The sequence below is a fragment of the Vicugna pacos genome, chromosome 5, assembly GCF_048564905.1.
Source record: "Vicugna pacos chromosome 5, VicPac4, whole genome shotgun sequence".
In the NCBI taxonomy this organism is placed as follows: Eukaryota; Metazoa; Chordata; class Mammalia; order Artiodactyla; family Camelidae; genus Vicugna; species Vicugna pacos.
The window spans coordinates 40,986,964-41,000,938 of NC_132991.1; the positions used below are offsets into that span (position 1 = coordinate 40,986,964).

The 13,975-nt window shown below is 37.0% G+C and overlaps 1 protein-coding gene across 2 annotated transcripts in view; it reads left to right on the top strand.

Annotated features, from left to right (window-relative positions):
* Positions 1–13,975, top strand: part of XIRP2 (xin actin binding repeat containing 2) — a 256,785-nt gene that overhangs the window by 217,154 nt on the left and 25,656 nt on the right. The gene's annotated exons all lie outside the window — the stretch shown is intronic.

Consider the following 13,975-nt stretch of genomic DNA (forward strand, 5'->3'; position numbering starts at 1 on the left):
CATCTTGAAATTCCTAAAAATTTTAGAACAAGGGACCCTACGTTTTCGTTTAACACTGGGTCTGGCAAATTATGTAGCCGGTACTATATAGTCCAAATTTATAACCTCCTCAAGTCTCAGTTTCTGTTGAGTTAAGTTAGGGAAACTGATGAATGACTTGTCAGTCTCAGGAAGTGATTGTGGTGGTCAAATATGACAAACAGCAATTTCGGTGAAAAGATTTCATCATCTGTGAAACTTGGTATAAATTAGGACTCTTTAATATGGCAAAAGACCAAAAACACAACCACAAGTGTCTTAAACCAGAGGGAACATTATAGATTCATAAAAATGCAGCCTTGTGGAAGGAAGGTTTGAATGTAAGCTCCAGGGTGTACTAGAGCTACTGGCTTGTACCAACTCTTCGATTCTTAAATTTGTAGGAATTTTGCAACCGGATAATGTCATGTTAAAAGATTGAAATCAGCCACATTAAGGATAATTATGCCAAGGGGATATGCTAAATGCAGCAAATTAGAAATGTATTTCCTTCCTTTCTTTCTTCCTTCTTTTTTTCTCTTCCTTCCCTCTTTCCTTCTTTTTTTTTGTTTTGTTTTTGAGAACCCATTGTAAGCATGTATTGCCTTACCATCATTGTAATTAAGGGCTCAAAGTATATCTCAAGCACAATGGCTAAGAGCACTGGGATGGAGCAAGATCACTTGGGTCCAAATCCCTGCTCCTTCACTTATTAGCTGTATGACATTAAGCAAGTTTCTTAACTTCCCTGTGCATCAGCAGCCTCAATTAAAAAGTCAAGATTACAATAACACCCACCTCATAGGCTTGTTAAAAGGATTAAATGGGCTGTTTCTGTACAGTGGTTAAGACTGTGCCTGGCCCATTGTAAGCACTTCACAAGTCTTTGTTTAAAAAACTGAGTTTCTCCTTGATCATATTTTTTCTTTTTTTACCTCTCAGTCTCAGTTCCTCTGAGCTGATCCCATTCTCACCCAGGTTTTCCCCAGAAAGGATTAAAAAAGATGCAGAGAAAGAGTGAGAATCTTTTTTTCCCGGAAGTCCCAGGAAAAAGCCTTACCACATTTAATTGGCTCTGAATGAAATATACATTCTCCTCCTAAAACTAAATTGCTGTAGCCAGAGGATGCTGATTGGCTGAGGCCTCTATCCCTGTTTACCTAAGTGGAAGTTCTCAGCATACCCTTATAAGCAAAGGATGAATGGATGTTGGGTAAAAACAAAGATAACCAAATCAACAAATATATATTCACTAGAAGCTCCTTGCCAATCTAGTTTATTATTATAAGCTGTAGTTCCTGCTCTATGAACAGGAAATACTAAAGTGTGTGAGAGTAGTCAAAAAAAAAAAAAAAACGAAAACCTATGCACTAAAAGTCTGCATGACTCTGGGCCTGCAGTGACCTCTCTGAACTTCATTTTCATTATCTACCTTTAGACATACTAATAATACCCCGAAATTCCATGAGGAATGACTAAATCTAAGTCATAATGAAGTGCAGTATAAATAAAATATAAAGGAAACATGTGCAGGAATAAACTAGTAAATACCATTATTGAACTGTATGCAGAAGTCTGTGAGAAAAGAAAAGAAAAAAGCCATCTGTACCTTAGAAAATCAAATGATAAACTTATAATCCTAAACAGAAATTTGAAATACATGTCTAGTTTGGTTATTGAGAGGAAAACGTAGAAAAATCGTGCCTTAGATATTCACTTAAACTTTTAAAGCTATCTAAATGCATTCTTAGAATCACGTCTCAGATCAGCAGAGATTGAGGATAAAACATTTACTGGTAGACAGACAGTTAATTCTGTCTCATCTAAGCTGTTGTCGGCTCTAGCAGTGTTTTTGGTTTCTTTGCTAGTTAAAAATACTTGAGATTTATCTCTCTGCTAAGTCTGCCCCTGGCCAGAAAAATATTTATTTTCCTGACATATAAAAACTAGTATTAACTTGGAAATCAAGTTTAATTAGAGTTATAAGAAAGAACATTTGTCTAGATTTCTGATGATATTTAATGTCACCATTAGTAATAATTTCATAAGGGATGATAATTAAGTCCAATCTGTCTTTTTCCTTCCTAATGTATTGAAGTCAGTTGTTTCAGGGCAATTAGCTATTTGGAAACAGTTTGTCTGGGAGATCAACAATGGGACTAAACAGATTTTGAAAATTAAGCTGTCTCCGAGGTTAAAGGTTACTCTGTCTGCTGATTGATTATTTTATACCTAGAGGGAAAAAAGGAGGTACAAGATATAGGAACATTCATTTATGTTAGACATTTAAACTTGGAATTATGTCCTGTTTATGTGTCCTAGACTTGCCATTCTTTATGTTTCTGCCTGTCTACCAGTCAGCAGCTCACTGCTAGCCTGTGGAGTCTCCTTATGTAAATCAGAAAAAGAAGCCGCTCTGAAAAACCAGGGCCCCTGGAGGAAGGAGGTGTGGGGAGAGGGTGCAGCTTCTTAGAAGCATGTGGTGGGGAAAACTTTATTAGGTGACTCTAGTAGCTAACAGTAACCTTTTTTAATATCACCCATTTAGATTCTGTTTTTCAAAACAGCCATTGCTGATTCCTGGAGATATGAATGAAATCCAACCCTCTTGAAAGGATGAGAAGCCATTCAGCCTATGTTCTATTGATATTTAGGTTATAAATATCACATAAGCACTGTTTCTGATTTTTGTCTTAAGATTGAGTTCTGTGTTCTATTCCAGTGAAAATCAGTAGGTTCTTAATGCTAGAATGGAAAGGACCACTTAACAAGGGATATTTTTAATCCACTCACTATAACGGGCCCCATTTGGGAAAGACATTTTCAGTAACTCATGCCCCATCCTTGAAAGGGTGTCTTGATGTATGCCAGAGAAGATATTAGGATAACTGTGTTTTGGGTATGAAACGGCCATTATCTCCTTTCAGAGTTCATTTTCACTTGCCCATTCTTGGTTTCTGGATTGTTTTTTGTTGTTGTTGTTGTTTAAGGATTTCTTCTTCTTTTTCTTTTTTTTTTTTTTACAGCTTTATTGAGATAATTTGCATACCATAAAATTCACCCATTTTAAGTGTACAATTCAATGGCTATTTGATATATTTCCCAAAATTGTGCAATCACCACGATCTAATTTTAGAACATTTCCATTCCTCCAACAAACAAACCTTGGAACCATTAGCAGCCTTAAGACGTTTCTTCTTTGTACCATATTCTTACATTCAGGGTTTGATTTTCATCCTCTCATGCTTATTTCTTCTTCATTTTCTTTATCTAATATCTACGCAGTACTGAGTAGCTCTTTGTGTATTAATTGTGGCATCCCGGAAGCTTCCTTTTTTCTGGAGTTGCTTATTTTTTTTCTTTTTAAGTCGCTTAAGTAGGGAGGAGCAGGTGGAGCTCTAAAAGTCTGGTAAATAGGTAATTGCTTTCACGTGAAAATGGGGCACTGGATCTACGTCAAGAGCCTAAAGTATTCCTGACCTTTGCTCCCTGCCACCAAGTGTGATGTGGACCAGTAGGGAGCTGCAAGACAGCATGTATCTTTCCACATACATCTGCTGTTGCAGAAATCCTCATGTAAACATGAGCACTTTAGAAGACTATGTGGATTTGGAACAATCTCTGGACAATTTTAGGTTGATACAAAACGTTTTTGACAGTTTGTGACAGACATGATCTGACATCTGTGTGTTTTAGACTCTTTAAAGGTGACCTGTAATTATTTTCTAGCAAACTAAACATATTTTAGCAGCTAAATGTCCACATGGCAAAGCATTTCTCATATAAATGTTTTAAATCTGCCTTTAGCTTTCTGCCACATACATAATTTTTCAAGGGCGTAGGTTCTAATTAACAACCCCAGCCTAACCTAGATCTCTATCAGCACACAAGGGTGCAGCCAAAAGTGTCTTGTGTTGTCTTTTAGTTGTGTACATGGTTTTAAAATGATTACTATAGCACAAAGTAACCCCACCCCAAATGAGGCAGTTTCAAGTAGTGGTTAGGCTTGCTGGCTCCACAGTCAAGACAGCCAGGGTTATAATCCCCTGAGTTAACCACCTAACCTCTTCTGTAAAGCAAGGATGAAGTAACAGGCATGTGTCAAGAATAAAATGAGATGGTTCATGTAAAACTCTTACTAGAACGCCTGGTGGATGTTAGCTGTCCACTAAGCACCCGCTATTGTCATTAGTAGTACTGCCACTAAAGCATAATCCAGCGGTAATTATCCCCAAAGTAGAATGCAATTCATAAACATTTTACGCATATGTAAAGTGACAAAGAAGGATGGCACTGTTCTGTGCCTCACACCTTGCCTTTCTTTTTGGATCTTTGCCCCAAGAGACAGAATCATTTCCCAGGAGCTCATTAGGTAGTTAAAGATTGGTTTCAAATTAACAGCCCTGTACATACTTTGCAACTGGAGACCTCCTGCTACTCAGTCTGTGTCTCCTGTCTTCTTCCCCGTATCCACCTTCCTGTAGTTCTGTAGGTCTTGGCGGAATCCCATACTTTTTTCTACAGAAACTGAATGGAAAATAATTATATTTGGTTAAAAAAAAATCCTTGCTCAAGATGTGAAGTCAGTTAACTGTGTTTAGTACTGCTTTTCCCAACTATGAGGAAAACAAAAGCAAAAACACAAACTGAACTGTGAGAATGTATTTCTCATGATGAAAGGAAAGAAAGCCCTCTTCTACCTGCCCCAACAAATCACTAATTCTTCCCTTGCTTGCATAAGGCCTGCATGGGCCTAGTTTGTCTGGAAATGCACCCCATAGTCCTTATGAAGCCCCTACTACATGACTCTACCTCAGGTTTCCCTGGGTTGGGATACAGGAATGTAGTGGTAGTGGGTTTCAGCCTCTGTCTGCCAGTTTCCACATCACTCAAGACCTGAAGTGAGACCTTTTCAGAGCCCCCGACATGTCTCCTCCTACCTTTTCTCTGTCTGGATTAGGATTTGGAATTGAAATGCTCCCCCTGTTAGGCAGGGACTTGAAATCTCAGTGGGAGCTCTTGTCACCTAAGTCACCCAGGCCCTCAGGAAGGTAGTCCTCGACTCTGGTGGTACACTGGAACTCCATGGGCAGCCCAAGTAATTCTGATTGCGTTATTCTGGCTTGTGGTCAGGGATCAGGGGATTTTATAGCTCTACAGAGGATTCTAACGTGCAGGAATGAACATGGCAGGGCAAACCTGAGCCAGGATTTGTTATCCCGGAGATGACCACTCCCCATTTAGTTTCTCATCTGGGGCTTCTCCTCTGCCCACCTCATTCCTCACACTGAAGCCAGGCCCTTCTGTTTCTATCGACATTTCTCCTGAGATGCCTACTGCTGTCAAAGAATAGAACAAGGACTGCGGAGAACAGAGAAAGCAAGGGCTTAATGAAATCATGGTGAATATAATAAATGTCAATCAGCCAAACAATCAATTTACTGGTTCCCCCCAAGCCCAACTAATTACTTTATTAATGGCAGGCAGTATTAAAGTAGTGGGGCTTTTTTGCAGATTTACAAAGATATTTGAATATTAAAAAAAACTAAGTAATGGAATGATAGAAATGAACTCAAGAAAGATATATCGAAACGTTTAAAATAAACCAATTCGAATGAAAATAAACTAAAAATGATTTATTAGCTTAGGCTACACAGATATGCTAATAATGAATTAAAACAGATTTAACTCCTTATTAATATTGCCATCTTTCATTAAAAACTTTAATTTCATAGGATTATACAATCTGTATACTTAATGTTTCTTGGGTTTGTACCTGTGATATTTCTGTACAAATAATTTCTGAAAGACATCAGACTTGATTATTAAGTGATAAACCTTATGAAATCATGCAGTCACATGCTCATAGACATTTGGCTCCTTAGGCAACTAATATGTAGACTCCCCTTGGGATACCAGGTGTGCACATAAAGCACAGTGAGACCGTCCTCTGTGATCTACTGGCATTAATCACATTACTTTAGAGCCACGCACTGTAACTCTCAACTTCTGCTGTCCCCAGATGAATTTGATGGTAATTGCTAACTGTCTGCTGAGGCGTGACCATGAAGTCTCAGTCGTGGTCCCTTTGCAACGTCCAATTTCAGCTTCTTTTGCAGCGTCTGCTGGTATATGCTGATGTAGAGAGATTCACTCCTCCCTCCCCTGGGGCAGCACCGTAGGCCATCCCAGTGCATCCTTATAAAGGGGAACGCATTCCAACCCCACGGTGTGCAGATATTAGCAAAGCATTTTCCTGGGTCTTTTGTGGAAACTGTCTTCTTGATGAAACAGTGTCATCCATCCAGTACATACATTCTGCCTGGATTCCTTTACTGTGCTAAAAATAAGCAAACGAACTAATCTGCCTGTGGCTTGGAGGGTTTAGAGACGTTACCATGTGAAGGCAGCCCTGGCATTGTTTCTCAGGCAGTCAAGGTCTCGGTGGATAGTACAGACAGTCATAAGGAAGACTGAGTTGCAAACTCAGATTCAGTGCTTCCAAAAAAGTCTTGAATGGGTTGCCTTTCTTTCTGCAATTCATCTTATTTGTGCTCCAAAATAAAATTTGTAGGAGCAACATTTCCCCGGTTATTGGAGTATTACTACCATAGTGCCTCTTCTTAATGGTACTGTAAGTTTTCTATCTCCATAAACCTATTTGTTCTTATAGAACCCAGGTTCAGTTTCCTTTACAGAAGACAAGTGCACTTACAAATGTACCCCTCACTCCTTTAAAATAAAAGGAATTGGGATTGCTTTAGGAAAAAAGGAATGGTATTGTTCTTATCACCGGACCTGGTGTGGTTGAGAGAGTGTCACCTGGACCCTTTCCCCAAAGACACAAAGACACAGCACAGTGTTTCATGTTCTCAAGGCTTCAATGGGTGATCTCAGAAAGTTTTTGATATTGATAAAGATGTAAAACACAGATATTTCGACATAATCAAATTTTATCTCTTCTCTTATGGGAGGGAGTAGCTATTTAGAGAAGTTGGAGTAGAAAAAGTACATTTGTATAGCCCCTTCATCAATCTGGAGTCTCCTGTTAGTTTTGAAATATAAATGTGCTCTTTGTCAAATTCTCAAATACATAGACAAAATATTATAATATACTAACTAAATTTATTTTCTTTTTAAATTTTAAAACAGAATGGCAAGATACAGAATTTTAGGTTCTGAGAGTTTGCTAGTTTGTGAGGAGCAAGGAAAATTACAACAACAAAAGACACCATTAGTATTACCAAATCATGATGTTTGCAGAACTTAGTAAAATCTGCAAAATGTTTTTTCCACATAGTTACCCTTATGAAAATGGGTGTTTTCTATAAGCACTTGACATCAGAGGATATTATTAGCTTTTTCTGCTGCTTCTGGGTCTGATATTTCTCAAAATACACCCGTCCTCATGGGTCTCTGAAAATGATTGGATTGAGTCAAGCTTATCTGTTCTTTTGGATGTTCGTTTATTTATTAGTTTGCATAATTGCAAATGAGTTATCATGCTAAAAAAAAGAAACTGGAAGAACACAAGTCCTGAGCAAAGAAAGAGGCATTCTGTCCTTAGTACCATTTTACTGCAGAAATATGTTTAGGAAATTCTTCATTTTTTCCAGCTTCTTTGCAAATCTCAACATCTTGGAACCCTGAGTAAGATTACACCTCCTTCTAACAGCCTATTCTTATGCCTTTTCTTTATCCCTCTCTGTCCTGACTGATCTACCCATCATGGTAAGAAACAAATCTTTGAGAGGCTCCTTCGTTTCCAGCTTCATCAGGACAGGGCACATCATGTACCAGCCACTTGATGGACACCAACAGGGGGAGCCAAGTGCACAGTCCATCTTCCTTATTCTTGGGTAAATATCAGGGCTTTCTGGAGACATCCCACCAGGGCATTTGAAATTCCTTCCTTGGATCCTGCACTTCATCACACTGGATGGTGTATGGAAACGTTTGAGGAGGATTTAGAGAGCTTCAGTGAAGTTAGTACTTGAGGCTGGGGTTCTGTTTTGAGCCTTTTATCATAAACATTTCATATCATTATTCTAAAAACAACAAAGTCCCCTCAGATCATATTTTGTTTCTTTTCTTTTGGAGGATCAAAAAACTTTTCTTTTTTTCCTCTCAATTCCTTTTCCTTCCCATATTTATGTTTTTCCAGGCATTTCATTACTAGAGAGGGGATTATGATAATGAGAAAGTGTACCATCAAGTCTGGGTACAGAAAATAGAGAAAGAAGAAAAGCAATAATTTGTGGGGAAGTAGGAGTGTGAAAAAATATAGAGAATTATAGACACATACAGAACTACTTTTTCTATATCAGAATCAAATGCAAATATGTTGATTTCCTCCTATAAAAAAAACTGATGAGACAGGCAATATCATTTTACACAAAATGCAGGTTAAATTACTTAAGTATAACGACTGTAGGTTCTGTGTTTGGCACCCAAGCTCAGTATAATCTCTCTTATAATTTTGAGATATGTGATCAAATATTTCTCTTTTACTATGTCATACATAGACCACTATACTTGAAGTAAGTTTTAAAGACTATCACTCCTTATCAAAGCCTGTTTGAATCTCATCTGCTCTGACTCATCCTTATGGAACAAATTTGATCTTCAGTTGTGAGTCTACAGTTCTGTCCTTTCCAGTGCACTGGAATTGATAAGCACAATTGGGAGGAAATCTAGTACAGATCAAAGAGTATGTCATTTAGTGTCATTTCATCTGATTTGTTTCTCTAAATCTATAGGAGTTAAATCACTCAAGTTTTATTAGTTATGGATGTATATTTTTAGATAAAATGATACTATTTAAGCATCTACTTAAAGCAAATATTTCTTTGTCCTTTTTTGTAAGAACCTCTTTTCAATTTTGAGACCCCCTCTAACTTCTGACATTGTGATTTTTATATTTCTTGAAACTTTGCACTTGATGACCAATATTTTATTGATAGAAATGTTTCACTGAATCACCAACCCTAAAATAAATAAAGAAAATTATGTAGTTACCTGATACATTAGTGAAAAGGATATTCTGGTGAAATGATTCTTTAAAAGTTAATATGCAATAAAAATTACTGCATGTGATTATTGAATTTTGGATTCTTTGAAGGCATTTCAGTGCAGTTCTTCAACATATTCAGCTACTTGAAAATAATGACTATCTTTCTTGTCCCTACTTTAAACGCACTTTGGTACACCATTAAGTGCACGTTGAGCACATCACTTACTGCTTTTAGGTGTTAACAACATTGATTCAAAACAGTTGGCTGATGGAATTCTTGTTCATCACTGTATTCATGGTATATGTTTGGAATTTTCACATCTTGCACAGCATTTTCCCTTCAACTCCTTTTACTGATTAAGTCCATGTTCAATCAACATGTAGAATTTAAAAATGGTAGAATTCTAAAGAAATTAGATGTTATAAAGTATAAAGGGCCTTGTACATTTCCTGACACGTACACCACTCAATCAGTAGTAACTCTTTTCTATCTCCTTCAGTGCTTCCGTAGTCTCTATCCCAGCAGATTACAAATGAGGATTCTAAGTTTCAGTTGTGATTTACTTACCTGATTTCTCCTTAAATTAATGAGAAACTCCAGCCCGTAACCCAACATTCCTGTCTCCACTTCAGTCTCTTTCCATTCCCCATGTTACTAGTAGATATATTGACCAATGGACCAGGGAAATTACAAGAAATTACACTTCTATTTTTCTTGAGTTCTCCTCATTTTGAAGAAAGCCCAAGCAATCAGAATAATTAACTGTAGCCATAATTAACCATTACCTGAAATGCCTTGCTTGCACAGATAATCTTGAAATGCTTAAATCAGGTCCAAATCTGTTTTATTGTGCTTCTTTCTTCTGTTTGGATTTTATATAAGGATTTCAAATGTATTCCTCCCAGTGAACAAGACTGTTGTCCAAAAAGACTCAGAGGGACAGTGGAAGAAGGAGGCAGGTTGTATGATGGGACCTCTTCACGACCCTCTTAGCAGGCAAATTGTACTGTCTTCAAGTCTTCCTACAGGAACTTGTAATGCCGCATGGAATATACATATTGCCAAGAAATAAGCCCAGATTAATTTCATCATAAGACACGAATGGTGATTTCTACTATGTTATCAAAAATGAGCAGCATCCCTTTCCTTGTGTTTTTAACTGATTTCTGTTTTGTTAATAAGACCTCAGTGTTTATGAATAATGCTTTCTTAGGAGAGGTAATGTACATTTTTCATTCTTCTGGACTTCTGAACCTCCTTCTGTACTTGAGTACTCCACCACCTGAGGAGGCAGAGCCAGCCTCCAATAGGAGAAGCTGCAAATACCAAGCACTTACTCTCCTGGACCTAGGACCCAGGCTTGTGAGCTAGACTGCACCAATCAGACACCTCCAGCTCAGGCTTTGCATAAAGAAGTAATAAAATGGCATGAGAAGCAGGGACAATGCAGAATCCATTTTGGTGATGGCTGGTGGCAGGAGATTAGTGACATCAAATTTCAAGAAGTAGCCATTCTAGAATCAATATCATTATAATATTGATGGCTTCAGCAGTGGTGGGTCCAGTGTCAGCAGCAAGGGTACCTTCACCAGAAGGTTCTGCAGCATGATTCGAAACTATTACTGGCCACAAAACCTCCAAGTCTTATTCTCTGGAATCCTGGTGAGTCCACAAAATGCATTTCTGCATATGTCTCTTTAACAAATTACCTTTCCTGTTTAAATCGGTTAGAGTCTGATGCTTGAAATTAGGAGCTGTGACTGATAAAAGGATATGTACATTACCAATCCTGATGTTCTTAATTATAGTCTAGGTGAGAGTCACACAAGAGCCTTTTAGGAAAGAGTTAAGTGTGTGAGAAGAATTGTGTAGCAGAAGATTAAATCACTGTTCACTGACTCTTCACTGGGTGTCAGTTCATGAAAGAGGAATCAGAGAAAATCTGGACAGGTAATCAGAAAGCCACTCTCTGGCCATGTCTCTATAGAAATGTCCATGTCTTAGGGACCAGAAGGATTTAGAAGGGTCGTAATATGCATAAGCACCATCTTGCTTCTCTCCCTTTGAATAAACCCCCAAATCCATTACTGCTCTGGTGGAAAAAAATTTACATATTAAGCTTGCTTTTTCTTTAGTTTCTGGGCTTAATTCCATAATGAAAAAATATATGGCAAAATTCATTGACATATCCACAATCTACTTTCATTCAATCTTATTTTTTTACCTTGTTTGCTGTGCATCCTGAGTTACTAAGAAAATAGCTGACACAGTGACACAGGGAAAGTATGCAATGAATATTTGTTAAGTAAAAATAGCAAATACTAATGTGGCACTTATGAGCCAGGCTTTCACATATGTTAACTGACTTCCTCACAATAACCTCCTGAGACAGGCACTATTATTATTTCCTCTCCACCTCCCCCCCTTTTTTTTTTCTTGACAAGAAATGGACTTATGGAAGAACTAAGTAACTTGCCCAAAGAAAGGAAGCAAATGTGATCTTAATCCAGGAAGGCTGACTCCAGAGTCTGTTTCTTATATTTTTTTATTCAGCTGATAACCATTAAGCCCTCACCACAGGTCAAGCACAAAAGATTCAGTGATGAGTATGATATTGTTTTACCTTCAAGAAGCTCACTCTATCAGAGAGAAAGACTAAAACAAATAATTTCAAGTGAAATGTGGTAGATTCTATGATAGAAAATATAAATGAGGTTTGTTGGGACACAAGAAGGTTGTGATGAACTTGACTCTGGATGAAGGATGGTCCAGGAGGGAACTAAGAGTGAAGAATGCTTCAGCTGAGACTGGAAATAGTTTTTCATAAATATAGAATTACATTTGAGGTAAAAAGGAACAACTTATACAAAAGGTAAAATAGCATGATGTGTTTGTGAACATAGTGGGGCATAATTGAGGCATGATGCTACAGATGTAAGCAAAGGCCAGATAACAGAAAAAATTATATGCCATAATCAAGAATTTTTACTTTATTCTAAGTAAAAACCACTGAAGAAACAAACAGGGGTGTAAGACGAATAGATGTGCACTTAAGAAAGATTTTTCTGGCTGTATAGGGTTGATATAAAGGGGGTCAAAGCTAGATGGAAGAAGGTAAATTGGGAGACTACTGGAATAGCAGGTTAATTAAAAGACTTAAATGGGTCAGAAGTTTTAGGGTAAAAAGGGCATTGACTCAATAAAGATAGAATTGGCAGGGCTTACAAATCAATTGGCATTGGTGGGAAGGGGTAATAATGAAGAGGTGGAATTCTTCTGTTTCTCATTTTGGTTTGCATTAATTAACACTAAATATATAACATAAAATACATGTTACCCCAGTTTTCTTTTTCTTTAAAAATATTTTCATTCTTTTTGCAAGCTTTTTATTTTCAGTTTCACTGCTTCTTGAGTTTTAGCCCCTTTTATTATATTTTTATGTTTATTTGTATCCTAGTACCTCTTTGGTTTTAAGATGCCTTACATCTATGTTAGGTTGAAATATTGTATACATGCATATATATGTATATATACATATGTAACATATATCTACGTAAAAGTTCTAGAAAGCAACTTTTACTGAAAATTGAGTGTTTTTACCTATCTTGTTTTTTCACCCAACTGAAAGTGCATCTTTTATATGTTCTTATGAATCTTCAGCATTTTTGGATGCTGGGGTATGGCTCTATATATAACACTTTGAGGAAAGAAGAGGACAGAGTTTTAGCTGTTAAAGATGGCATTACTTATTCAGAAACCTCTTTTTGAAGCCAAATATTCCTACTTTTCAATTGAGTATTTTGTATTAAAAATGATAAGTTTTGCTCTTTATAGCTAAATATGACCAAAGCATAATTGCTTTGAGTCAAGAAAGAGTTGAAATTAATTGAATGATTGCACTTCTCTCAGAGATTTATACAACAAACCTGCATAATTCATGCATGTGTATATATTACAAATTTCTCTCAAGAGAATTTCAAGAGCCATTTTTATTTCATGAAACATATCTGTATATATTTTACATGTACAGATATAGAGATAGATGAATAGACAGATGCTTGATAGGTAGGGAGGTAGATAGGTAGATAAAACTTTCACCAAAACAATACTGACAATGCCTAGCAAAATGCTATAGAGAGAGCTGGTGCTCAGTAGCTGTTGACTGAATAATAAATATATATATAGGTGAAGCCATATACGTTCACTCACATTTAGGGATGCAGTGATTTGAAGGGAAAAGTCATTACCCTAATTTTTTTCTGGATATTTTGCATCATCAGTCTTAGGATCCAACAATCCAACTAGGTCACACTCACAGCTTTAGGCAGGACTGCTACTGAACCAAGTAAAATTGGAAGCTTCACTTCTAAATATATTGAATTATACAAAGAATCACAACTTACATTTGCCTTGATCCTTCTTTCCCTTGGATAGTCAAAATAAGGGTAAATGATTGTCTTTCATTATTATTATAAATACCTCAACTTAATTTTTGGATGCCACAGTAATTCTACCCAATGCATTCTACTGCTATCTGTACATAATGCTTGGCAGCACATCAGACTCATCCACTCAGTCAATAAAAACAATTCACTAAAAAAAGAATATACAAACTAGTTTGTTTAGTGCTGTGAAGATCCTTTTATGAAAAGACCACTTGAAAATAAATGTTTCTATCTTGAAAGGTTCTTTACCTTTTTGTATGTGTTTGTTGCCTTTGTGTACTTTTTGGTTTCTTGATATAGGTTTGTCCTCCCTCTCATGATGCCAACTACTCTTTACAACACCACAGCACTGCCCACGTTGTTCCTAGATGTTCTGATCACTTGCAGTGTTATCATAAGGCCTCTTCTGAGTACACTTTGTCAGCAATTGACATGTTGTTGTTATACACATCAGCTTCAGTAATGCCACCTACCAATTAGGAAATGCTCTGTATCAAA